Genomic DNA, 24423 nt, shown 5'->3' on the forward strand with positions numbered 1-24423 from the left:
CGCCCCCGCCTCCCCGGCGCAGGGGTTCCGCTGCCGCCGCCCTCCCGCCGGTACCGCGCGCCGAGGCTGCACCGTCCAGGTAGGCCGCGCCCGCACCCGCCGGGGCGCTGCCCTGGCCGCTGCGCCCCGCTCCTCCCCGCCGCGGCGGGCGGCACCGGGGCATTGCGAGGGGGGAGGCCGGGGGCGCTGCCGCCGGACCGGACCACATTGGGCCGGACCGGGGCGGGGGTGTCCCCGGGGCGAGGCCGGTCCCGCGCCCCCTCCCCCGCGCCGCGGCTGTCACGGCGCGCCGCGCTCCGCCATTGGCCGCCGCCGCTCCGCGCGCCCCGCCCCTCGCACGCCCATTGGCCGCGGCGCTCCCCGCGCGCCGCCTCGCGCGTTCCGATTGGCCGGCGGGGCGCGGCGCGGCGCTCCGGGTGCCCCCGGCCCCGGGGTTCCGCCGCGGGCCCCTCCGCGCGGCAGCCTCGTCCCTCCGCCCCCCCCGTCCCATTTTGGGGTAAAAACCGCCCAGAAAGGGGCTCCCCATCGGGTGCCCCCTCGGGCTCGCCCGTAACCGGGCAGGTAACGGGAGAAACGCAGGATTTTTGGTGTAAAACCCCTCGGTTCCGGCTCAGCAGCCGCCTCGGGCCCTTCCGTGCCCCCAGCGCCGGTGTCCCTGTTKCCTGGCTCCTGAAATGGCTCCCGTCGCAGTGAGCCGTGCCTCCGGGATTTGGTGCCCTCCCGAGCGGTGGGAGCAGGAGCCAGCCTCGGGGAAATGCTCTGGGAATGGGACGGTTAATATCCCGAAACGTGGAGTTTTGCCGGCGCGGGAGCCGCAGGGTCACGGAGCTGGGAGCCACGGAGAAGAGGCACGAGGGCGCTCCCGTGGTGCGGGYATTTGGCTGGTTTCCTGCGCAGAAYATCCCAGCTGCGAATCCCAGGGATGAGCATCCCTACAGGGGTGTTCTCCCCGCGACGCTTCCCGCCTTCCGAGGAGAGCAGCACCTCAGATCCCGAAACTTTATTTCGCTCTTAAGCGAGTCGGAGCTTGGGCCGTTTGGCTTGTCGCGTTGGATGTRGGAATTGCCAGCACTTGGTAGCTCTTCCAGTTGGAGCTGCCGGAGCAAGAAAGACTTCCGAGGACACCGCGTACCTCTAAACCCGGCCGGTTGTAACGCGCCGGAGGGTTTGGGCTCCGCCRTGGGAGCACTCGCCCTGCCGCGGTGTCCTCCGGCTCGCTCCGGGAAGCCGGGGGCAGTCCTGCACCCTGCCTTTTGCAGCGCTGGTTGTGCTGCGGGGAGCTGCTCGGCTCCTCGTGCGGCTGCGGGGCCGCGCGCGGAGACTGGGACCCGTTTGCAGGTAATTCCGGGAGGAACCGGCGCAATCCGCACGCCCTGGGTCGCTTTCCAAGGAGCAGATCCCTTATCGAGATGAGGGGAACCTTGCGCTGTTAATTGATGGCTGGGCTTTGCATTGGCACGCCGGCACGGGTGTCGCGGTTCTGTGACGAGCGGTCCCTGGTTTATTTAATGAAGATGCTGCCGAGGAGGGTGGTTAATCACGAGCCTGCAGAGCCCCCAGGCTCGCTTGGCTTCGCCGTCCTCACCTGGGGCACGGCTTTGACGCTGACCTCGTAGGAAGCCCRGCTTTAATAAGGGAAATATTAGCACGTGTCCCTGCAGGCGCTACCTGGGGAAATTCTTTAGCGTTTTAGCSCTTCATAATGTTACATTCAGGGAGCAAATTTTGTTAAAATACTGCAAAGTGTCCCAAAACGCTGCCGAAACGAGGGACCTGGCACTGGTCCTGGGCTGGGACTCGTGGGCAATAGTGCTGCTGCTTGTAACGCCCAGGCTGCTCCAGCTCTGTATGTTGTTCTATACGAATGTGAGTCGATGTGGTTGTTGGGTGGTTAATGTTCTTAAATGCAGACACCTCCATGGGGTGCTGGTCACCTGCGGTGCTGCCGTTGTCCCATGGGCAAGTGATCACCCAAAGGAGCCTCCTGCAGCCTCCGGCGCCGCTCTGCGGTCTCCTTTCCCTGCTGCTTCTTTCCCTTCTGGATCCCCGATCCTTGGGAAGGGAAAGGAAAAGGAGAGGCAGGATTTCACCGAGGTTAACTTTAAAGCAGCTCTCTCCTCTCTGAAGATTTAATTGAGCTGGAAGATGAAAGGGCAGCTGTTTACGGGATTTCTGGGGCTGCTTGCTTGACTGCTCGCGTTTGCCTTTAATGAAGGAGCTTTCATGTCTGAGTTGCATTCAGAAATTTTAAGATATAATTTCTCCTGTTTTTCAAAGCAAGTTGACTCATCAGTTTAGTCTTGTGCTGCAGACGTAAAATGTCGGAAGATGCTGTTCTTTCTGCCATAGTAAAAATCCCTCATTCTGTGACTTTACTCTATTTTYTTCCTGAAACACCGAAGTTCCAATACACCTAAATAAAACTTGGGGAATAAATGTTCTCCTTTTGCATGTAAGCCTAGCAGAGCCTTAGTTTTTCTATAGCATGCCTGCGTTTCACTTMGTGTTTCCTATTGCTTTCATAGCAATAGGAATCCCTTTCCTCGACCTCCGCTCTGTATTTCGTAGCTATCTCCGTGTGAGATGTTGCAGCTTGAGCTTTTCTCTCCCATGCTGATATTCCTCCTCCCCCTGCTTCATCCTGCTCTCTGTGAGCTAAACATGAGACCTTCTATCCCCAYGTGTTCCCAGAGCCCCATCTTCTGCAAATCCTTCCTTCCAAGCCCTTTTTTTTGGCTTTTGTGGCTGKTTTTTTAACCTCCTGTGTCCTTCACGTGCCCTAATTGCGTTAGGGTTTGAAATGTCCTCTTTGACCAGCAGTTTGCCCGGGTTTGTTTTAATCCTTCTTGCCCTTGTGCTCTCTGGTAACTCCTGGSTGTTGGGCGCGCTCTGCGGTTCCCTTTAATCTCGGGAGCCAACGGGCTTGAGTTTGGGCAGGAATTCCAGCTTTGCAGCCCTCTAGCTAATATTTAACAGCCTTTACCTGGGAACCGAGCACGACCTGTGCGCCACATCTCCACTTTTAATCCRGGCTTTGAAATATCGGAGGTGACAGATGAAATGCATGGTAATGAGATGCTCCAAAGGCAAGCTCGCTCCCGATTCCAAGGGAAATGAGCTTTTAATTAGTGCCTTATCTCRAGTGTGCCGCCTTTCCTTGGCTCCTCGCTCGCTTGCCGCTTGTGCAAGTGGTGTTGAGGATGGGCTGGTGTCCCCTGGCGTGGGACCCAACCGGCCTCATCCACTGTCTCGGGATCATGTGCAGCTCCTGGAGCACAAACCGACTGGGCTTGGATGTGATTCAGGATTGGAGGGTGCCATTGTCCAAGTCGGGTTTCCCGACTTCCATGGAAATGGAGATGTTGACGGGATGCTCCCGCTACAGCAGCTCACACGTGGACACTGCAAAGCTCACATCGAGTCATTCAAAACTTGAAAACGTCAAAAAAAATCAGTTCCAACCAGTAGATTATGCACTCTGGATAAGGGACTTCTAGCTCGAATTTTACCGTGTATCTGCTGCTGACCTTGCTAAGGTTAAAGCAAAGGTTTCTGTTTGGTTTTGCTCTTCAAATGCATTCTTCCCAGCAGTATTTGTTCACAGTTCTTGCAAAATACTGGGCAAGAGCTTCGAGCATTAGAAGGTGTTTATGTAGTCTGAATTCGGTTTGAGATATATGCACAAAATACTTAGCTTACAGAAAACGAATTCAAAAAAGGAGCAGTTTTTAGTATTAAAAAAGGTAGCTTTGTGTACCTGTCTGTGTTCAATTTGCCTCCAATTGCAGATACGTCTCTACAGTGGCAGAATTTATCAGGTTGCTGCCTTAATAGTTTCAGAGKTGTTGCTTTTAAGCAGAGCTGTGAGACGTTTTGGAGTTGCAGAGAGATCAGGCTTAGGCAGAAACTGCTCCCGAGTAGCTCATGAGGGTCTCAAGTCGTGCTTGGTACCCGAGAGCTTCCCACGCCTCTGCATGCATGAAATTGCAAAGACACATAATGATATTTCTGTGTGAGGGGAGTTTTTTTCTGGAAACTTTAAGAAAACTCTCTACTTTGAGTGGCTGTTCAGTCCATCTGTGTGTGTTTGATTTCAGGTGCAACTTTTGCATCGTGCCCACAGTGGTGGGCGCGAACGAGTTGCCGCAAGCCAGGCGTGCAGGGAGCTCAGGGCTTGGAATTAGCTTTGCTTCCAATGCAAACTTTCCCCTTTTTTTCCTCATATTTCACTTTTTTTCCCCTTTTTTTCCTCATATTTCATCCTAACTGGCCTGCGTGTTCTGCATTGATGCAATGCTGCGTTGCACGAGACCCGTGTGCATCGCTGGTTTAGTTTCTCAAGGGCAACATGCAAACTCTGTGTTTTCTCTCCAGCCTTCAAAAATGAAGTGTTGAACTTTTTTATTTATTTATTTATTTATTTATTTATTTATTTATTTTGGAGCTTTTTCCTGCCTGTCCTGTAGTGCTGGTGGGTTTGGGGTGCATGGTGTGCATCAATAAGAAGTCTGTGCTGGAAACGCTGCTGTGCTGGGGCTGCTCTCACTTGGGAAACGTGGCTTTTGCCTTGTTTCTTTTTATATTTTTAATTGATTTAAGGTATGTTGAAAATTCCGGGAAGTCTCAGAAGAATAACAAAAGAAAACAAACAAACAAAAAAAACTCCAACAAAAATAAAAGCCAACAACAAAACCAGTCTAATCGGAAAGTTGGGGTGCCAGAGAGGCCAAGTCCAAGAGGGGAAACTCGGGGGTGTCGCTTGCCCATCTTGGCCCTTGAGGGGAAGCTGGAGAGCAATGAATCTAGATGGTAAAATAAACTGATTTTCATTCTAGTTGTTGCATTTAATGACTATTTGAGCTGCGCGTGCAGGTCCCTGCTGCAGTTACACTGGAAGGGCTTTGAACCAGCAGCGGTGAAAGCAGCACCTGAGGAAGCACAAGAGTTTCATCAGTCAACCTGCAGATAGCCCAGCAGCTCAGGTACAGTGCAGGGCTGTAGTATCGGGGCTGCGGAGGGGATTAAGGCAAAAAAAATAAACCCCATCTTTAAAAGTCACATCTTAGGGCTGCACTTCTTGTTACTTAGGTGACGGATTTGCAAGAACTAGTCGAATTGTTTGGAYTGAACAAGCCCTTCCCAACAAGACTCCAGTGTCCAATCAAAGACACTTCATTCAATATTTTAATTTCTCAGCATTTGTATTTTCCCTCAAAAGCTGTTTTGTTGGCTTGCGTGGCTTGGTATCACACGAGCTGGCTAGGGGCTGTTTGGATGAATGGAAATAATTGATGTTGTTGGCTTAGTTTTTCGGTAGACATTTATTTGGAGCAGGACTTAGATATAAGGATTTTGTTTTAATTGTTTATTGAGCCGACTGGGTAGGAAAGTAGTCAAAACAGGGCTGCGCTTGGAGCAGATTGTGATAAACAAATGGGCACCGTGTAGTCGGTGCGGTGAACTGAACGCCTCCTAATTACCGCGTGTTTCGAGACTTTAATGATAGTAGATAGTGTACGTCTATAACGGAAGCCTCTGTCAAAACAATTTACTGTGCCTGGAATAGGGCTCTGGCTCGTGGGCTGGGAGGAAGGGCCTACGCTGGGTTATTTTTTGATAAGCAGATTTTTTTTCTGTGATTTTTCATTGCGTGTTTTAAAGCGTTGGTTTTTGGCAAGCTGTCAGATCGATGCTCCTTGAAGTCAGAGTCCAGATTTGTGAGCGCCAAGGGCTGCTCCTCGCATCCTCGCAGCTAATTTTGTTTAAATTCTTCCCTTTTTTCAATTTTTTTTAATTTTCAGATCTTTTTTTAGCAGCACTGTGTATCTCAAGCTGTAGCACTCATCATCTCGTGCCATCCCTGCTGTTTAACGTAGGCTTTCCTCAAAATCCTAAGGAGCTTTGCCATCTTCGCAGGGCTCTTGCGTCTCTTCCTAATGATAAATGGCACCACACGGAATCCGGGTGCCTTCGGCTGCACCGCGGGAGGAGAATTTTTCCCCATGTGTTTTTGACACCCAGTTTCAAAGTGGTCAGGGACTGGGAGCTGCAGCCTGGGGGGTCCCTTTGGGTGCCCTTGCCTTCTAGCAGGTTCCTTATCCCATGGGCCCAGCCTCCAAAGTGCGGAAAATAACTTAATAATGGATTAATAGTAGTGTGACTTAATAATAAATTAATAGAAAATAATAAGCAGCGAGGCAATATGTTGCTGCTGGTGGCTAATGGGGCTGGAGGGTTTCTCGAGGCAATGGTCCCCGAGCTGGGGGTCGCTTCCCGGCGCTTAGTTGATGTTTTTGACAACCCCCCTTCCCAGATGGTTCTTGCAGGTTTTGCTGGTGGGACAGATGGTCCCTGCTGTTGTTGTTCCCGTTTGTGACGGTGACTCCTCCTCCAAGGCTCCTGCTGGCATCTTGGGGGTGTTTACATTTCCACGGGTYCTTCTTCAGGTGATGAAGATGGAGCTTTCCATGGAAGAGGGACAATGCCAGGGATGACTTGCTGGGACGCTTTGTCTCTCCTAGTCACTCATACAGTTGTGCAGCTCTGCTGAAGTTCTTCCTGACCGGATTTGGGGGTGTGTGTGATTTTTTTTTTTTTTCTCCCACTTGCTGCTGCATGATGAATTCTTACTGAAATTGCCCCAAAGAGCGTGAATTTGGGCCGCTGAAACCTGCGTTTCCCAGGAATTTAAGCTCGTGTTTAGGGAGGCAGGAGGAAGAGCGCTGCTCCGCTCCACCATATGGCYGCGGGAGCTGGGAGCTGGCGCCGGTTTGGGCTTAAAAACGGGAATTCGGCCAACGCCACAACCCAGCCTGAGCGGTTATCCCGGCGCTCCGGCCGTCCTGTCCCGCTCCAGAGCCCCATTGCGGCTGCACCCGGCTGCCCTGGCTGCATTTATCCACCCACTAGATGAATAAATCCTGGGTGCTTAAAACTGTGCTTAAAACTGTGCCTGCCGCTCCGTTTCCAGCCCCGAGCTCCTTGCCCAGCTCCCGCACGGCGCATCCTGCCCGGAATCTCCCGGCACGGGATCAGCAGCGCCGCTGTCTGCTGCAAATCCCGGGATTTGGGGCCGCCGCTCCGTGTGTTTTAGGCAGCTCCAAGCAGCTGGCACCTCTTGCCAGGCTGTGATCCCAGCAGAACCCGCCCGACATCGCGGCTCCGCACGGAGCACCTGGATGTGTCCCGGAGCTCATTCGCCACGTGGCCGCGCCCGCTCCGGGGGGGCCGGGTAAAGTAGGTCAGTTATTTTTAGGCATTATGATTAATTTATAAATGCCATTATTTTTACGGGGGTGGATGTCCGTGTTCAAGCTGGTGCCGTGCGTGGAGGGTCGCCGCAGAAAAGYGGGGCTGCAGAGTAAACAAACACTTCTTGCAAGGATGATCTGGAGTAAGTAGGGAGGATTATTTTAAAGCTTAAAGCTTTGCATGTCTGGAGATTTTTTCTTTTTTTTTTTTTTCCCCTTGAATGTTAAATGGTTTTAGAAGAGAAAATCTTTCCCGGTATGTAATGCTTCCAGCCCCCTTGGCAGATGGGTAACTTTGCTTCCAAACATCAAATGTTTWAGCTGTTTTAATGCCGTATTTTTAAGCGTGAACAGCTCTGTCGGAGAATGTTCATATTAAGTCTGTCCGGAATTAGGCTTTTAAAGAACTTTRTCATGAGAAGCGAAGAATTAAGGAAAATTTAATGTAGGACTTGGATTCCTTTGCATAATGCACAAAATAATGTCACATTTTATATATATATATATATGTGTGTGTGTGTATGTGTATATATATTGTATATGTATATAAAATATATATATACACACATATATATATATATATATATATAAAAGGAGGTAAAGTACAGTCATATCCTAGGGTTTAACCCTCTGTAGTCAATGGAAGGAGCACGAGCTCCTCGATTATCCCCTTCTATCCCTAGAATCCCCCGCCTTGATTATCCTTGATTATTATAGGAAGAAAATTGCCTTTCTGGAGTGAAACCTGAGGCGTGTGCAAACAAGCCTTTGCCATGTGGTGTTTAAAACGTGGGGAATTAATGAGAAGGAGAATCAACACTTTGCTGAGAGGTGCCAATGGGCAGCTGCTGGGGAGCGCTCGCTTCGCGCTCAGTGCTGTCGACTGCTCCTCCATATTCATGAGGTCTCTGCTGGTTCCTCAAAGGTGTTTTTCCCTTCTTTTTTTTGGGGGGGAAGTGTTTGGTTTTAATATTTAATATGTAGTTTATTCCTGCTTTGGACTGATGTATCTCTCTGGGTTCAAGATTGCCGGATCTAGAGGTGKTTGAACTCTATGAGTAAGTTGATATTTGGGGCCTTATGTCTTTGAGTTGTCATCCTTRTATCGAAGGTAAAGGTGGTCCCAAACTCCTAAGCCAAGTGACTTGAGTGTGGTCATTTCTGCAGGGCGTTCTCATGTATTTCAGGTACCTTTAGGTACCATTTCTTAATTAACTTAGCCTCAAATGAGGTGTTCCCTTATGCATACGGATCGAGGGTGGCTCACGTTATGGCAACCACTGGTCCTGAATTTGTACAGTGCAGAATCTTCTTAGAAAGCTGATTTTTGACRTCTGCACTCAGTAACTGTAGAATATTCTTGGTGCTTACGATGTGTAAAATTTGTAGTGTGATAGGTATGCAAATAGGCTGCCAAAACACTGAAAGCTGTCTAATACTTCATAATTATGACAYGTTTTTAGCTATTTGCAAAAATTGGCTTTGTTGCAAGAGTCAGATTTATCACATTCTCACTTTTTTTAAAGACATACTTCTCAAGTCTCTTGACTTTTTTTTCTAAATTCTTTTTTTTTTTTTAATATTTTGTGTATTACTGGTTTGGAAAAATGAAAACTGGAAAGTAGCAGTTAAGAGAAGTGGGGGGAAACTATAAGAACTGCTTTAAAGTGACCACACCTAGTGCCTTGTTGTTGTTGTTRTTATTATTATTTTACTCCAGAGGGACCATTGATCAATAAAACACTTTTCCCCCCACCCCAGGCTTCTACAGCTGAATATGTCCCTAGATTTCAGAGCTTGCATTCCATTTCTGATTGAGCAAACGGCGGAGATGATCTTGCTGAGAGGGAAATTCTGGCTAATAAGTGGCTTTTTAGGAATCGCCGGGTTGTTATTGGGCTCCCTCTCTGCTCCACCATGAATTTCAGGCTCTGCTTCTGTTATTATTTTTATACTTTTCCAGTAAGACCTTAGGCTCTCGCTGCTGGAAAAAGCGGGGCCCTAGCGCTTGGGAGATGCCTCAAAATGGGAATTAGCCGTGGAAATGTTTTCCAGGATTCGTTAGTCTGCAATTAGCCGTGCGGGATAGAGATGAGCGCTGGTTTTAGCAGTTAGTGCTGGTTTTGGCCGTGAGCGCTACCCGCTCGAGTGCGGCGCCAAGGTCCTGCTTCTCCCGTGGGTGTCACTGACACCAGCTCCGGGGCCGCTTTCCCTGGATTCCCTCCTCTCCCTGGATTCCKAGTGCCCTCTGCTGGAGCCCCCACTGCTCCTTGCACAGAGGAAGTTTTGTCCCGGATCGCAGGGATTCCAATGCAAAAATGCACATTTTTCCCMAAACCTGCACCGTTTACAGCCAAATGCACCAAAGCATTTGGCTTTAAATGCAGTAAGACTCGCTCATCACCGGAGCTCCCTGCGGATCCGAGCAGGGTTCAGCCTCYTGCTAGCCAGAAGAAAATGACATGTGAAGGAAAATGACATTTTGCAATGCTAGACCTTTTTTATTTTTATTTATTTTTTTCCTCTTCTCGCCATGGGGAACCAAAGGTGGTCCCTACCACCAGAGCTGACCTTCTAGGGTATTTTTTGAGGGGCTGTTCAGCCTGTTTTAAGGAAATTTCCATATCAGAAAAAAAGGAAAAGCCCCATATCTAGCATTGCAAATCATGGCAAGATGTGGCCCTTTCCAAAGAAGTATTTGGCTCCTTTTGCAGCAGGTTTGGATTTGAGAAGGAAATTGTGGTCTAAGGTGGTACCTAAGAACCAGGAGCAGATTTCGGGCCCGGGTTGAAGCGCTGCCGGAGGAGGAGGCAAGCGCTGCCTTTTGCAGGGCTGTTTCTGCCTGCTTTTGAAGCCCTGCAAGGCAGCTCACAGAGCTAAAAATGGTCATTTAGCAAAGCGTCTTAGCTTGCATCCTAAGGCTGTTCAGTCGCTAAGTTGATTCAAGCAAATGGCACAATGGTTATYTTATTATTTGCTAATTTTTTGTCTGTAGCGAATAGCAGTCGGTTGCCGGCGTTTGCATCCACTGAGTTCTGGTAGCGTGATCGAGTTTAGCAGCCGTGAAACACCACGGGAATCAGCCAGGGATGGAGCAGTAGCCCAGGATGGAGACAGTGCAAAGAAGCAGCATCTCCTTTGAAGGTAACTAGGGGGAATCCTAGGAATTGCATCTTCACAGTGTGGAAGAACTGGAGATTTTGTTGGAACATTCCTATTTGCAGAGGACCGTATTGGGCAAAAACGTCTCTCCTTTCTCCTGCTAAAACCTTAATTTTTTTCTTCTGCCAGGGCTGTTTCTGCACATCAGGAATGCAAATCCTTGGAGTTCCCGCCTTGCTGCTGAAGGGAATGCGGTGAACTATTAAAAATAATTATCTTGGGGGGAGCAAAAGGAAGGGCTTGCTGACAGATGTCACATGGATGTACTATATAGCATTAAAAAATGCATGTGCTGGGTGGTTGGTCTTCTCGAACCTGGCTGCAAGGCAAAAACAGTGGAGTGGGTGGTTGGATTTTAGCTTTGTTTGCTTCACTTAATAACTAAGTGCTAAGAAATGAGTATTTTGATGTAAAGATGTTTTCAAGGCCGTGCATTTTTTATTTTTTAAGAGAATCGTGGAAGAAAAGCTGACAATTTAATAGTGCCTGATGCAGTAATAAAAATGTCTGCGTGGTTGTGTTTAATCCTTTAAAGGAGAGAAAAGAAACACAGTAGTTATCAGCATTCAAAAGGCAAGGCTTAAATGTATGCAAAGCCTTGGAGAGAGACTGGAGAAACATTCCGAGTGTTGCAGAGAGCTGCTGACAGGCGCATCGCATCTTTGAAAGTAAGATTTGAATTATTAGAGGTGCCTTTGTTTATTAAACTGAGCCTCCAGTGAGAGGATTATGTGGAGCAATACCACGCGGCCTCCAGTTGCATCGGCCGAAATTCTAAGGGGTGATAAAACTTGGTTTATTTTATTGGGCTAATTTGGTAAGAAAGTTCAAATAGATTTAAAAAAAAAATTCCAGGTGTGAAGTAGGTACCTAAAGAAAGACTTCATGTGCCTAAATAAGCCTCTTCSTACGGGATGCGCTTTGCTTTTAGCGGAGGGTAATCCTTTTAAAACAAGACCACTTGAAGGCGAGCTCCAACAGAAGAGTTTTTGTTTAATTTTAAATTGGGCATGCAAGGGGAAGAGGCAGCGAGCTAATAAGAGGGTAATTATACAAGGCCTTGCCAAGTTGAGCGAGGGCAGAGACCATTAAAATGCCATTTTCGGAGTTAATTATTTGGCGCTTCCAGTTGGTGCCGGGGTCCTGCTTATTTAATCCATGTGYAGTGTATATTCGGGGTCTTATGTTCACGATATCTAATTTCTGTTTTGAGGAACCCTAGACCCCTGTGTCTAAATCGCCACCGAAGCCTCCCACCTCGGCAGGCTCTTTGCCTGTTGATTTGCTTAGGAAACATGCAGAAGTGGTAAAGGAGATGGGAGAAGCCTTTGCAGATTGTCCAGAGCTGATGGACCCTGGGCAATCAGTGCAATAAATGCAGCCGTGCATTGGCAGTGCAATAAATGCAGCCGTGCATTGGCARTGCAATAAATGCAATAAATGCAAACGCAGTAAATAAAGCATTGAGGTGGAATTTGGTTAGTTAGGTCCTCTGTGAAGTCCTCTAATGAGTGCAGAGCTGCTGCCCCTGCCCTCGGTGCTCTCATTTGCTGCACAGCCCTGGGCACGCCAGCGTCCTCGCCTTGCAGCTGATGCTCTCCCACTTGGGCAGTTTAAATGAAACCACATAATGGTTTAACTGGGGACCCTTCGAGTGCAAGCTTTAAACTGGAATTCTTTRAGAAGGCGCTCAAGGCAAGCCCTGCACGAGGCAAATGTCAGGATCCGCTGTTGAGCTGCGGCGGCTCCAGGAGCGGGGGCAGATGAGGCGCCGGTGCTGCCTGCAGGAAGTGACATTTATGCTCTTGATCCTTCAGTGATTCCGCATGTCAAGAGCTGAGCCTTGAAATTCGTCAGCGGCCCCGTCTTAGGAGCAGCCAGGGCTGAATAAGAGGATTTCTGCGGATCCAGGGAGGAAAATTCGACTGCGGTTGCTGTAGCAGGTCCTTAAGTAGTTCCCTTTTTTCCTCCCTTCCTCACCTCTCCCTTTTAGGAGATCGGAAGGGGAAATTGCTTTAAACGGCCGGGGGATGGATTGTTGAGGCTGCCGCATCTGCTGCGCGCTAGGATTCAGGGACCTGCTTGTGCTTAAGGTAGGAAAGGGGGCAGCCCCTGCCCGGGTGCCGAAGCGGTTAATGCTGCGGGAGGCTCCGTGTTTGTGGGAGCCGCGCRGAGCGAGCGGAGCTGCTCATCCCGGGGGATCATTCCCTCTGCACGGAGGGTGGGCCGGCCAGGAACCCCGCGAGGATGTGGAGGGAGGAGGAGGAGGATGGGGCGAGGAGGAAGGGGAGCTCGGGCGAGCTGCGGGAAGGTTGCCATGGCATCCGGCGCCGCTCCGGGTGAGCATCCCGGGATGCGCTCCCGGCCGGCGCGGGGCTCTGCGCGCTCCAGCCTCGCCGGCTGGTCCGAGCGGGATTGCGGTGATTAACGACCACCTTTTATACATTGCATGCGATGAGCCGTGCTGCAGGCAGGTAGCATGGAAGAGACGGGGGGTTAGCCTCCCTTTTTTAAATGCTTTAAATGTTCCGGAGTTCGGGAATGCTGCGTGACAGGCGGATCGTAACGAACCATGGCAGGGCTCTGAACCACGCAGCGCTCTGACTTTCAAGCCTTAAAGTTTGTCTCGATTAGTAATCTGGTGATTTTTGTGCTTAAAAGAGCCCCTTTGCTAGTCGTAGTATCACTCACCGTGCAAAACTTGGGAAAAGCTGATCCCAAAGGAAAGAAGCCCGAACGGGAGACGGGGAGATCTCGCCTCGCGTTTCCTCGCGAAGAGGCAGCAACCCGGCAAACTGCAGAGCTTCCGTGTGTTACCGTGGCCTGGAGACCACCTGCGCCTGGAAACAGCCTCCGTTTAGCCCTGGAGAATGAAGCAGGTAGTTGTTGGCTCCGCTTTCCCTGTAGGTGATGGGCGCTGTGGAGAAGGAGACCTCAAAAATTCCTTGGCTTTTGCTAGAACTGGATCCGGTGTCCCCAGGTTCAGTATTGGTTTAAAAAGATCCCGGGGAAGGGGGTAGAAGAAAGGATGGAAAAAGTCTTACCCGGTGCAGACCCTCCTCACCTTTGTGCATTATTCCTRTTTTCCAGTCTGCTTTGCTTTTGCGGTTGATATGTTTTAAATGGTATGGAATCTGTTCATATGGAAAGSAGTGGGGTGCTCTGCCCGCTCCTGTGCCGGGGAATGGCAGGAACGTTGGAAGAAATTTCTGGGTTTGGTTTTGAAGGTTGGGGGCACTGAGTGAAGAACTTTAAATAAAGAAACTTTTAAAATATTTGTGGAAGAAAGGGGTGTTTTGCCTCACTGTTCACTAGTCTCATTTATCAGTAAAGGTCTAAAGTTACTACAGAGAGAAGCATCATGCTCCTGGACATGGTAAATGTGCGTCTTCATGGTAAATAAAGTAGATGCCAGGCTCAGGTCTCTGCATTTTGGTGCTGGTTCCTCCCTCCCGAAGCTTCTCCAGATAATTGTGGCCCCTTCAAAGCACAGAAGACATTTCTGGTGATTTTTTTTTTTTCAGGCAGATGCTTTTCCGTGAGTCTTTTTATCCTTTTTGATGGCCTCAATTGATCTTTCCAGAGCTAGCTATTAAATAAGCTTTTTCTGTAATAATTCTGTGTTGATCTTTTCCTCTGCTTATGCTTCAGTGGCAGCAGTTCAGCTGTGATAATTAGGCTGAAGTCTTTGCGAGTTGTTTGATCCATCACATAGTTTAAATATCAGAGCCTGCGCATCCACAGCACCCATTGAAATCATTTAAAATCAGCTCTGCCAGGCGCCCAGTATCACGCAGCTGGGTGCAGAGGCTCTGCACCACGGAAGAGACTTTTCCCTGCATCCCTGCTTTGTGTTAATTAAGACTTCAGCTGTTTTTCCAACTAGAAACTCCGCGGAGAAACCTGAAAAGGTCAGTTTGGGAGCTGGGAATCGAGGGCGAGCTTCGTTTCTGGGGCTGGTGCCRTGCGTGGCCACCGTGGAGCTCTGGACTCGCCTGGCCGCGTGGGAGGAGATGGTGACACTAAGTCCATTAAGGGTTTCGTTAAGGAAATGACCTACTTCCCGTGCTCGAAATACATGGCTAAGCCTTCCCTTCCCCCTGTTGTTTTATGCCCCCGACGGGGTCTGCATTGGCACRTCCAGAGCCGCCGCTCCAGCGAGGAGCTTTGCTGAAAGACGGGCTTGTTTGGGCAAATTTCAGCAAATCCGCCCTGTTTTTGTGCCYTCTGTCCCTGCGGAGGCTGGCGCTGCCTCCGGGCCACGTCCAAGCACTGCAATGCAAATGTCACATCACCGTATTTTAGTACCCAAGGTGGGAATTAGGCTCTCCAAGCAGATGGCAGAAAGGTGCTCGGCTCCGCTTTGTGCCCCCTTGAAATGAGTGACTACATGTGTGTTAAGCCCAGATTTATTGGGCCACGGTGTGTTAGTGACGGGTAATGATGCTAGATTGCAGGCTCAGAGACACTGAGGGCTCCAACAGGTATCTGGAGGTATCTCCGGGCTGCGCACTGCACAGGAGAGCCTGGTTTTGCCGAGCAGTGTGGAAGGAGGGTGAAAGCACCTCACTTAAATAACACTAATTATTCTGAAATTTGCTGCAAAATGGTATTTTTTGTCTTGCACACATGCACTCCTGCATATCCTCTTTCTAAATACTTTTTAAATTTATTTTATAWATATATAAATATATAAATAATGCGTCTCGGCTGCGGTAGGTAAGTTTGAGCTCTGTCACTGTTTATGCCCTGCCCGAAGAGTTAATGCTCTCTGTGTGGGGAAGGGTGGAGCTGCTGCAGCTATAAATTATCTCCCTATTGTTCCTGCTCTGGCAGGATGTCTCTGGAAAACGCCAGGCAGGACAAATCCACATGGATCTAGCATAATAGCCGAGGGAAGGCTGCACAACAGCACCCTGCCCGTGCTGTTGTTATCTTTCAGCCTGAGTTCTGTGAACAGGTTTTCTGTGGTGAAGGTTGTGTCTGGGGGCACGATAGAAAGCTCGGCTGGTAAGAATTGCAAAAGGAAAAAAATACCTTTTCTTTCCCTCAGTTTTGTGCATTAAGAAGCCTGTGGGAGCTGAGGATTGGATGTGCCCCGATCAGATGTTCTTCCTTGGAGCAGTGGATTATAGGGAATTCTGGAGCACCGAGTCCCTTTGCTCTGGCTGGGCTATGCAGGCCCTCATCCCACTATAGGCGCCTTAATTAAGGTGACTCAATAATTAGCTTAACGTCACTCCAACTGTTGATATCAGGAGGGGAAAAAAAAAACCCCATCACTCTTCTCTTTGGCCAACTGCTCCTTAAATGAGACCAAAGTAGTAGTAGGACTTGCTGGTGCTGCAAGGGAGTGGTTTTGATGCRGTGTTTTAGTTGAATTAGAAGGTTTCTGCTGGTGCTAATTAATTACATGGACTGTATTGGGTTTGAGTCGTAATTGCATTGACTGATAYGCAATAATTAGCTTTAATACATGTTTCCATGTGTAGAAGAGGTTTAATTGCTTGCTGTTTTCTGACAAAGATGTTGCTGTTCTTCTGTAATTGGGAGTCYTCTCTTTTTCTCTGCAAGTACCCAAAAACTAGAAACCAGGTAGATATGAAGATCACCCGGTTAATGAATCTTGCACCAACCCATGGATCTACCAGGCTGAGAGTGTTGCAAGTAGTAAGTTTGCAATAAATGCACCCACAAAAGTGGCATATCCGGTAAAAAAATATTTTTGGYGGCCAGAGTGTATTTAATGGACGTGCAGCTTTTGCCAACTGCAAAATGCAGGGGAAGGACCCGGCATCCTGTGGGAAACTGGAAGGGATCTCGGGAGCCTCCGGCTTCTGTGGTGACAGTGATGCTGAAGACAGAAGCAACCAGGAATTCTGGTCTTTCCATGGCATCTTCCAGGCACTGTCTTTTCTGGATATTACCCATATTGCTAGGAAAGCAGCCAAAATTGCTCGATTTGCATTTGCTCTTTAAACATCTGGAAGAATAGCAAATGCTTATGTATTAACATAAAACGTTTGCGTTGAAAATTCTTATTTTTATTTAAATTTTGAGCAGAGATGCTAGCACAGAGATGGGATGAGTCCTTTCATCTCGTCTGTGTGAGCAGCCTTTCACTGCAGCGCCTGTTGCTGAATGTGGTCAGCATAAAGCGTATAATCAGCCCAACTATTGTCAGTATTTAATTGCATAACTGAATCTTTGCACATTTGCAGATTTTTTGGGGGTAATTCTGCTGCCAATTGCTCATTTAAAAAAAAAAAAGACAACAGAACAAAAATCCTACTTATGCTTGAAGTGCTCCTTTTGTCAATGGCAGATCTATCATGAATAGTAGAAACTTGTCAAAAAATAACTTGACAATAAAATTGCGACAAATATTAAATACATCCCAAATGAGCCGCTGTAGATTTTCAGAAATGCTTTAGAGTATTTTGCTAATAAATGGGCTTTACAGTGGCTTGATGGGCTCCATCTGTGGAGTGATTTAACGGCCTTATCTTAATAGCTCTTTGGCCGGTGGYGATGTTATATGGTCAAGATTAACGATTAAGTGTAGTATCATTGTCAGTCTCGAGGCATTTGTCTTAATATATTTTTATTAGATTAATGGCCTGACTGTAGGAGAGGATAACTGGCCCATAAGGGCAGTGATATGTGGGGATGAGGATGGATGCAGCCTCCCCGCGAGGCTGTCCTTGCTCTTTGAGGACTTCCTTGTTTCCTGTCCAGGGATTTCCTAGTCTTGGAAATTTGGAGCTCCTAATGAAGGAGTCTTTCATAAAGCAGCCAGAAGTCGATTAACATCCCACTTTATCTTTTTTTTCATTAATCCCAATGAAATATCCCTTGCTAAGTGCTGGGAGAATCATCATAAAGAGAAGGTTTCTTTAAGCTCGCTTAATAGAGGAAGCCCAAGCCAAAGCAACTTTATTTTGTTCTGTTTTTGGTAAAGGTATTTTCCTTGTGGTTCTTCCTCCACTGCAACAAAGCACTTAGACTGAAACTAAGTCTAAAACACTTAGACTTTAGCRGAAGAATTAGTGGAACAGCTAGAGAGAAGCTTCTGCTCTCAGGAATATYTCCTGAGTGAGATTGAGGGTTTTTTGGTATTCTGGGATATAACTAATAGTGCTGGTGTTCACTGTGAATCCACAGGAGCTCACATAACACGTTACATAAGCAAAAGGGGGATTCAAGACATGCAGGTTTTCTACTCCTAGTTTAAAACTAGGACTACTCATACATTTTTTTATATATATATTGATTATTATTRTTTTTCTCCTGTTATTTGCACAGCAAAGGAGTTATTTGCACTAATGAAGGCATCGGTAAAAATAGGGCGAATTTCTTTTAAAAATAAATCTGAATTTAGGCGAGCACTTCAGGAGTCCCTGCTGCAAAATGGGGTCGCTCCTGTTTTACCAGGGAAAGCTCCTTGAAAAAATGGGAGTCAAATTGGTTCAGATCAGAGTGTGACAGTTAATGAGTCTCTCCTGCCTCCTCCCTCMAGGAGTTAATGATTTAGCAAGGTGTATGTGGAGAGGAGGGGGTGTGTGAGGGGTGTTTTTTAAATAAAAACAAAAACCCCAAAAGGCTGCAGTTTGTGTAACCATTTTCTGAGCTTTCTGCTCAGTCCAAATACTGACAGCSTGTGTCCTTGCTGTAGGAGTGCCTGCATGAGAGCTGCTGAGAGAATATAAAGAATATTTCAGAGTGCGTTCTGTTTTTTKTCCAGTGCCCCAGACATCGTGTTTTGCCATTGGAAAACCTGTGTTTTTGGGCAAGGAGAGGATCTGTTTGCTCGCGAGCAGCCGGGTTGCCGTCAGTGACACGTGGCAGGTCCCCACGCTGCCCTCGGCTAAGCACATGCGTGCCCACAGAGCTAGTCCTGTTCAAATCCATTGTGAAAACTTCATTTTTTTTTTTTCCCTTGCAAATGCAAGTTTTGCATGTGAAGATAGTTTGGGAGACGCCTTTTCCTTTCCTTTTTTTTTTTTTTTTTTTTAATGCAGGATTTCTGAGTTAAACTGCTTCCTTAACAAGAAGGCTTTCATTAAAGCTTTAAATGCCTCTCCTCCTGTAGTTAACTCGCTCACATCCTCCTCCTTTGTACATTTTGCTTTGAAAAGAAGTCTTCCTTGCTCAGAAGCAGTGGGGACAGAGGCAGAGACCCTACCTGCCTTGGCGGGGAGAGGAAGAAAGGGGCTCCTTGATGTTTCACAGCAGCTCGGTTAAAATAGAAACATCAGCTCCAGCCTTGGAAAAAACCACGTAAACTGCAGCGCTCAATTTCTGTAGCAACAGAAACGAATGCATCAAATGGTAATGACTTAACCTATTTTGGAAAAGAAAAGAATGATTTTTCTGGCTGTTCTGACTCACTGTCCCACTGCTTTATACGTGTTTGATGTATGAATACATATTCATACATAATTTATTGGCACAGGAGAGGTTGCTGGTTTACAGTCCATTAGATTCAATCTCCGTGCCGTGATCAAAGACCACGCATCTATTGCAGATCTTTTTTTCCTTCTTGCCTAAAGTGATGGGGAAGTGGGATGCAATTGCCACTTTTTGCAGGGGGACAACTGGGTGTGCAGAACGCTTCTGTTCTGCTTGTTTCATGGCAATGGTAGTTGTTTTCCTCAATGGAGTCGTGTATAAAAGCGGTGGGTAAATCCCTGAGGATTTACACGGGGCGTTTTCCACGAAGGTGTCCCATTCCCTGGCACTATTAGGTGCTTTTCCAGGGATTTGGTGGCACCTGCTGGAGTGTTTKGTGGGAATGTGCGGCCGGGTTTCCCTCTTGCAGCTGGAGTTGGCCGCCTGCAGTGCTGACGCTGCTTCCACCACCAAACCCCACCGTGTGGTCACCAACTTCCCTGCAAGTCAATAGAAAATCCCAATAAATGAAGCTCAGGAGCTAGACGGTTAAAAAGCACATGCTGATTTTTTTTTTTACTTATTTACTTTTTTTTTTYCCCCCAGCTTTCTTTCTCCAGAGTGACTGATCTTCAGGCAGGTTCCTGCCTGCCCAGGGAGAGGACAGAGCACCTGGAGCCCTGGGACTCCAGGGAAAGGGGCTTCCCATGCTCATCCCCACTCCTTTCCTTTTAAAAGTAGGTGGTATTTTAAAAAGCAGGGGAGTTTCAAGGTCGACCCTGCAGTGCTCTGCATGCCACATGCTGGGTTTGCAGGAGCCCAAGCAATAAYCCTGGGCGGGATGTGCCTGGGGTGTGAAACAGTGGCCGAGCCRGATCCTCCTGCAAAAATTCCAGCTGGGAGCAACACCCAGCTGAACTCGATCCACCTAAATAAAGCCCATGGAGGAGGCGGAAACCATTGTGCAACCACAGACTAAACCCAGCCTTTGCGTGCTAGGACAGAGGTTATTCTGCTGCCACTCATTTGCCTTGAAATGCACGAAGTATCTGTTGTCCGTGCCCTTTGCATGATGATATTTGTAGAYGTTAGCTGCTGTTTTGCACGGGACTGGCACCGGGGAGGAAAGCAGGGACGTGGCTTTGCAAGGACAGCAGCTCTCCGTGCTCGGACGTGGCAGGAAGCAGAGYGCTGCTGCAGTGGCAGAATCCTCTTGTAAGATCATAATCTGCCGTATTGCACCAGGAAAAAGAAAATCTGGCTAAAATCTGGTTTGGTACTAAAGATGTTTAGCAGTTCCCTCCGGATTGAGGTTGACTGCAAATCCCTGTTGGGAGCAGGGTGTTGCCTCCCCTGCGYGATGCAAGAAGGAGCAGGCGTCCCCATCCCCGATTCCCGGGGTGGAAAGGGTGTTAGAAACGCAGCCGTTGTATCAAAAGCTTGTTCTCCCCAGACGGAGATGATGCAATGGCTCTGCTGTGCCTCAGAAATTTGGAATTACTTCATCCTGCCTTTTCTCACCCGGGAGAAGCAATGCGTGCAGCTGCCCGAGCTCCCTGCGGAGCGCGKTCCCAGCTGGAGTCGGCTGCTTCCCATGGGGAGAAGGTGGCAGCGGGAACCCGGAGAGGCTCCATGATGCGGGTGCCGAGTCCTGAAGGGCTCCCACCAGTGTGGGAAATATTCTCCTTTAATCTCTTCTTCCAGAAGTGAACCGTTCCTTATATAGGCTGCGTTTAGGCTGAACTTGAATTAGCTTTTCATGTAAACTTTTAACTTGGTTTTCCTGTGATGCTTGGGCTGGGATCATCCCCATGTGGTAACTGGGATCTGCTGCAGGTTAATGGGGGGCTAACGGGCACCATGGGGTGGCTTCTTGCTGGGCTGTCGTCCTGCCCATGGCACTTGCCCTCTGCAAAGGCTGCTCGCTTTCTGCATGATTTCCACCCATTCAACAGCTTAAATCAGTTATTTAGGGCTTTGGCAGGGAGGGTAAGGCGTAGGTTAACCTAAATTCTTAARTGCAAGTGGGAAAGGTGCCATCCTAAGCAGGCGTGTTTTGCCCCAGCACAAAAAGCGACTTTCCAAGAGCGGCTTCGCTAGTGGCTCTGTGCAGCCTGTCTCAATGCGGCCTCCCGTGCCTGGCGCCAAATGTTACGGAGCACTGAGGAATAATATTCTCATTTCAGCACAATTATGGACCCTTTCTAATAGTGAGTGCTGTGGGAAAAAAAGGATTTCAGCTGGGGAAGAGCCGCATCCCCATCCTGGTGTGCCGTGACTCCGGGCTGGGAAAAGCTGGGAAAATCCAGCCTCTGTGTTGGATTTTCTGCATAGGGATACGTGGTTCCTCCTCCACGTCCTTCYTACCCGGCTCTCCTGCTCCCTCCTAATCTCTGGCGTGCTGAATACTAGAAAAAGATGGAAACAGAAGGTTTCCAAACACATTTGCCGGGGTTAATGCCAGAGTCTAAACATAAACTCTGCTGGGACAGATTGTTATTGGGAGGATGAAGTGCCAGACAGAGCTTGATTTGAAGGATTAAGGGAGAGAAGCACGCTCCCTCTCTCCAGACACGGAGAGCGGCCGCCGTTCCGCCTCGCTCCGTCCTCCTTATCCCGGGATTTGGTGCTGCTAAATGGTACGTATGTGTTTGCCTTTGGGCATTTTGCAAATTTTTCTCATAGACCAATCCCCGGAAAGGCCAGCGCGGAGGACACGGATGCGTGTGCTGTTTTATGGGAGCATCGTTCTCATGTTCCTGGGGCCAGCCCGAGCTTTCCTGTGGATCGGGAATCCTGGCGTTTCCTTGGGTGCATGCTGGGGAGCAGGACSGTCCGGGTGGATTTTCCTACCCTTCATGTTTGCTGCTCAAAATAGCACAAATGCAAAACTTCACCTTGGTGCTTAGCTCCTTTGTTGATATTGAGGTTCAGCCTTTGCAAATATTGTTCATTATGTGCTAAGAGGACCAGCACTTTCTGTTTTGTTTTCTAAGAGGACACCAGTGGAAGTAGCGGTGCTCTTGGAAGACACTTCTTGGAAAAACCACTTTAAAATGATGAYTCTGTGATTCTGATAGAGAAATCCCTGCAAGTTTGCTAGAGATGGCCACAAAAACATCCATGCTGCTGTGAGGTGGTGTTCGTATTTGAAATTAGCATTTTTTTAGTGCAAGTTCTTAAAGGGAGCCTAAGAGGGAGCAGATAAAAGCACAAAATGAACTTGGGGCTTGTGGGTGGTAAAAATTGTTCCTCGGTATAACGCAGTTCGGCAAAAATTGCCGTAGGGGTAAAAGATTTTCTGTTCCAGTAAAAGTCTGACCATATGCTTAGAGCAAAACATGTAAATCCTTTTTTTTCCTCCCAGAATGAAGGAAACACGTGCTTTCTTGGCTGCTGGACGCCTCCAGCTGTCCCCGATCCCTTAGGGAAGCAGAGCAGGGGAAGCGGGCGGCAGCCGCCTGCATGGGCGGCTTTGCGGGGAGAGAAGCTGCTTGTCGCACGATGTGCTTGCTAAGGCACAAGTCACGAGGTGCCGTTGAAGTGTCCCTGSTAAGGCAGGGGAAATGGGAAGCGATGGTGAAAAACATTGGCGGGATCTTCTGTTGCTGCTGCTTCTTGTTGAAGCCGCGGCGTGGTTTGCTGAGAAGTGCAGCCTCCTGTCTGTGCCTGCGGCTCTGTGCTGTGGCTTGCACACCCTAAACACTTTATCATTATTATTATTATTATTATTAATTATATTTTTAAATGTGCATCCTGAAATTATACTGGAAAATCATGCATTTGTGGCTTGAAAAGTTTTTCTTCTCTCATAAMTAGCATGAATTTAGAATTTGTTAGTGGCAAGGGTTTTTTTTTCTGTCTCTTCCTGATGCACTTGCAGGTCACTTTTCAGAGGCTGCCCTTAGCCGAGTGCTCCTTCCTCTTCTAATTCTTGTCCCTCTCCCCTTCCCTCCTGCCTCTCCTGTAGACGTGGAGGCCCTGGAAAGGCCTCATGGAAAGGGCAGCAGTTCCCAGCAGCTCCGATCCCATGGCACATCTACCTCCACGTCCCTGCACCCAATGCAATACCTAGCCAGGCATTTTCCATCGTTACTCAGCAAGCATCCGCTATCCGATTGTTTTTTAAGCATTGCTCCTTCCTTTTCTTTGTGGTCTGATATTCCTTGGCTTGGCATGAAGTCTGTCCCTCCTTAGGGCTCTGAATGAGACGGCTCGGAATGAGAAGTTGATAGTGATTCATAGGAACGTGAATCCTGTGGCTTGTTCTTCCCATCCAGACGGGTGATATGCCATGGAGCAGATGCTCTACGTATAGCTACAAACAGCCTCTTCCCTTCCATCCTCAGGAGTTTTATGTAGATGCTCTTCTGCTTGCTGAGAAGGATTTACACTGTCATTCAGGGGAAGTTCCTGAAGTTCCCATGTAAATATAAATAAATATCAAATAATATAAATGTAAATAATATAAAATAATATAAATGTAAATAAATATAAATAAATATGATACATGTAAATATAATAATAATGTGAATAAGGTAGCAGAGGCAGCTGAGCTGGTCTGAATTACAGCATAGCACCGTGCCATGAAGGTGTTTCAAAGCGAGCAGGACCAGCCTGCTCTATTTTTCCATGCAAGGAAGGAACCCAGCTCCTGCCATGGGTGCAAGGCTGCTCCTGGGGTGCTCGTTGCACCCTTCATGCCGCTGCCTGGAGACTCGTTAGGGTATTTACAGCAGTAGTTGCAAAGCCAAAACGTAAGGGAGGCTGATGAAACCGCTCCATCCTTCGCTTTGTTAATCTTGGTAGTAACGATATAATACTTGATAGCTGGGGAAAGGCCTTGTAGCGCATTCGTAAGCAGCTGCTAGACTTTGGAGTTACTGTTTGTGCCGTTAGTGAGGGGTTTAATAGCTTAATCCTTCTGGAAAGCAAGGAGATTTGTTAGACTGTACAATAAATGGACTCGTCATTGCAGCAGCAGCTCCTGCTAACTGTTGTTCCTGATGTGGCATGGAAGTGTGATATACAAGTAACTTAATCTGCAGAGTTTTGTAGGAAAATGCTGTGGTACGTGTAGCAGAGAACAAAGCCACCCCAGGACTGTCGTTCTGGTGCCTGAGGGCCCTCTTAGCGGCAGGGACTGCCCTGCACTGTGGGTGCAAGCTGAGGAACCGCGAGGAAACCAGCTCATCATGTGCAGGGCAAGGCAAGCGAGTGCCTTAAATTAATTTCCGTCTTGTTTAGATTACAATAATGCTCTGAGCTATGCTAGTTTTCTTTTTTCCTTTTTTTTAATTAATACAGCCTGATGAATGCTTATTAAAATTTAGTCTCTGCAGGAGTTGAAAAAGAAGACCAATGCTTATGTCAGCCTTTGGAAGGCTGACATAGAAAATTCTTGCATTTTCTATTAAATTCATCAAGTTGTGCATCTTGCCATAGACTTACAGAAGAGTCGCGACTGGAAGAGGCTGCTGAAGATCACGTGCTATTGAAAGCAGGGCCTTATTTCTTGACTAGCCTTGATGATTTCCAGCCAGGAAGGTCCCACCACTGCTGTGGACAGCTCCAGCCTTTAGTGCTTCCAGTCATGACCTTCTTACATCCAGATGCAGCT

At 48.2% G+C, this 24423-nt stretch overlaps 1 protein-coding gene across 3 annotated transcripts in view; it reads left to right on the forward strand.

Moving 5' to 3' along the window:
- Positions 1 to 52: 52 nt before the first annotated feature.
- The window catches only part of GLCE (glucuronic acid epimerase), a 40923-nt gene continuing 16552 nt past the window's right edge, over positions 53 to 24423 (forward strand). The window contains exon 1 of one of the 3 annotated variants that reach the window (XM_026040593.1): positions 53 to 79. The gene's annotated coding sequence lies outside the window, so the exon portion shown is untranslated. Of the gene's footprint in view, positions 80 to 1268; positions 1339 to 13267; positions 13292 to 24423 lie in introns of those variants that run through there. The other 2 variants (XM_026040596.1, XM_026040594.1) reach the window with 2 other exon arrangements.

This window comes from Nothoprocta perdicaria, unplaced genomic scaffold, assembly GCF_003342845.1.
Source record: "Nothoprocta perdicaria isolate Ctin4 unplaced genomic scaffold, notPer1 scaffold_26, whole genome shotgun sequence".
Taxonomy (NCBI): Eukaryota; Metazoa; Chordata; class Aves; order Tinamiformes; family Tinamidae; genus Nothoprocta; species Nothoprocta perdicaria.